Genomic DNA, 3,191 nt, shown 5'->3' with positions numbered 1-3,191 from the left:
GTCTTTAGTCTAGCCTTAAAAGTGGTGATGCGATCCGATTCCCGCACCCAAATTGGAACCAGGTTCCATAGTAGAGGCGCTTGATAAGTAAATGCTCTTTGTCCCACTCTTAACGTTTCAGAGCCTGAATTTGGATTATTGGCCGTCGACATCTTGTTTTTGGTTTTTTTAAAGCTCATCAGGAGTTTACTGAGGTGATAAATCAAGTGAGAAGTCGGGTCATTTTCATACAGACTTCTATGCAATCAGACTTCTGAATGCAGTAACTGGAGTGCTGGACTAGTAAGTAGATCAAATCCAAGTATTTATTTCCAAAAGCTCAGGAGCTAAAACCAAAGAGAACAGATAACCTAAATAATCAGGTGACTTTGATAAAGCAGCAGATCCCAGACTGAACTTTTTTTAACCTTAAAATGTGTGTAAAGATAAATGTAATCTTACTATTTTTTTTTTTTGGCGTTCACTCGTTTTAGAAAAGTAGTTGTTTTTATGTCTATGCTTGTATTGAATTGTATGAGCTGTGATTGGTGTATTTCTAGTGAGTTTTTGTTGACTGTTTTGTTAATGTTACTGGTGCTGCAGTAAATACAAGCCTGACTATATTCAAAACAAATCTAGTTTATTATCACAGATATTAAAGTGCATGAAGAGCTGAACCAGAGTCTGTCAGTTAGTTTAATATATAATGGTCGTTTGCTCATTCGTGCTTTGTTAGAGGAATGGTTTGTATTAAATGCATTATTCATTATGGTGAAGAATAATGTGTTGTGTTTTATATCGTTGTCTGTTTTCTTGTGAAAAAGCTATTCTTGAGGTCAAACATGTCTAAGGAATTAGTTCCTTTATAAAAAGTTTTGCAAAGCTGATTTCAAAGATCCCCTAACTTGTGTTTTAGGTCATATAAAAGTGCTCTGTGGTTAAATTTCCTGGTTAAAAATGAAAAGTTTCTCTTCTGGATGTGAGATGTTTCACTGTAAAGTTCATTCTGTGTGTTTTTGCACTGGACGCTTCACGTCACACTTGTAGGTCCCATACTGAGCTATGATTGGACCAAACTAGTTGTGATGTCACACTTGTTAGTGAAAAAAATGTTCTCCCAGTTATTTTTTTGTTACTCGGTTCACCAGGTGAAGTAGTGACGGCAAACTGCTCCAAATCTGTTCGACTTCATTTCCTGTCTCTACTTTCAGCTGTTGAATAAAAGCAATAATGTCACACAAAGATTCCTACAGTGTTTTTATTTTAAAGAAAAGAATAAAAAGTCTTTATCGGCCTGATTTTTAGAACCTGTTTTTAAAACTCTAAAGACTCTTTGAGGACAAACTTTAACACCTATAAAAATCAATTAACTTAAATAAACAGAATTAAAATACAGTTAATCAATAAAAACTAGTAATTTCATTATTCTATGTTTAATACAGAAGCAGTTTACACAAAACAATATTTTTAAATCTGCTTCACGGCTTTTCTTTAGGTGCATTTTTTTTCTTTTCTTTTTTTTAATGTTTGTGATTTTAGGAAAAAACTAATTAATGATGATCCAACCATCTGCAAGTTAAATACCACCGAAGTTCCATAAATAAAATGAAAGTAGAATTTACTATGTGGTCTAGTATGCGGTAGTTTATTTCAGATTGTTGTTTAAAGCTTAATTCAGATTTATTTAATAATAATAAGGCTCTAAGCCGGTCTGTCAGGTACAGTTACACACTGAACAGATCACACATGGTTTCTGTGTTAAATGAATAACTGTCTGTATAAAGAAAACCAGAGGTTTACACAGTGGAGATGTTGGCGGCACTACAGTTGGGGAAAAAACTGGACAAGATGAGGTGTTGATCTGTGTAGCCGAGTTAATGATTCCGCTGTCTGTCCTATTATTAAATGTGATTATTAGTCACCTGTTTATTTTTTACACTGTTTTTTATTTTATTATGTATTTTGTGCCTTTTTCGGAGTAGTGATGTTGTTGCCATGGAGACCTGTGTGTGTGTAGCACGTGCGCTGTCTCCGTGAAGCTTGCTGGAGTTGTAACTCTGTCTGTGATGGAAAAGTGATCTTTATCCTGTGTTTCCAGATAAACGGCGAGTTGAAGCCGAAGCCCAGCGCGTGCGCCTCCCGTACCCGAGGTCGCCGGTTTGGGTGCGTGCAGCACGTTCTCGGGAGCATCCGGTTGCATCAGCAAGTTTAAGGTTTCAGTTAGAGTTAGGCTGCCAGTGGGCGGTGGACGCAGGAAAGAGGAAACTGCGCTGAGGAGGTCTTGGTTAGGGTGCTGTGAGCTTCTTTTTACTTTATGATGCAGGAACGTGGTGTTTGCGCGCCATACTCTGGTGCGGAAAGTCACGTGACAGTGAAGTAGGCTACAAAATACCCAGATGAAGCAACTTGCTCCTCTTTTTTTTTTTTGTCTGTAAACATTTATACGACGGGGAGGTAAGGCAGTCGCAGGAGTGGAGCGTAAATCTCAAATATACTTTTATACCAGTGTGCATCCGTGTTTTTGTTGTAATTGAAAGAGTTTGTGCTCCAAAATGATTAGTAGTGTTAAATAGGCTACTGACGTCTTAAAGCAAATTGCCCTGCACGTGTTCAAGAGATATCTGTACTTTGTATTTCCATTGTTTTGTTTTAATGTAAAGTGTTTGTAGTTATTATTAGTGTTGAATAACGACGTCTAAAAGCGATTTTCCTTGTTGGAGAGCTTTCTACTGTCGGTTTACTCAGGACATTTAACTTATAAATAACAGTAAGTGAGGTTATCAGCACTGTTAACCAGTCCAGTAGATTAAAGGTCCTTCTCTAACATGTCGACAGCTCGCGAGCTTCTGGTCTTTTCTTTCAGCCTTCTGACTTTGTCTGAAATAACACGTGGACTTCTAAACGGTAAGAAAACTAACGCTCAACATCAGTGCTTGAAGTGAGCCGCTCCGGTACGCAGGACAGGAATTGCATGCACCTCCAAATAATGCTTTTAAACGCTGTAATATTCTTTGTGGGCTTCATCAATGGTGATAAATGATTCGAAGTATATAATTTATGAACGTTTAGAGTCTTTAATATTTTAATACACTTAGCGGAAGCACCGTGCCTTGACATTCAGTAAATATATCTGGTGATCAATAAGCACAGCAAAGTGTCTGAGCAGGACCCAAAGAGGTGGATGCATAATTCGGCAGATGCAATTTTGTAGG

The sequence above is a fragment of the Micropterus dolomieu genome, linkage group LG18 (assembly GCF_021292245.1).
Source record: "Micropterus dolomieu isolate WLL.071019.BEF.003 ecotype Adirondacks linkage group LG18, ASM2129224v1, whole genome shotgun sequence".
In the NCBI taxonomy this organism is placed as follows: Eukaryota; Metazoa; Chordata; class Actinopteri; order Centrarchiformes; family Centrarchidae; genus Micropterus; species Micropterus dolomieu.
The sequence above is the reverse complement of the archived record's forward strand: the minus strand, read 5'-3'. Positions refer to the sequence as shown.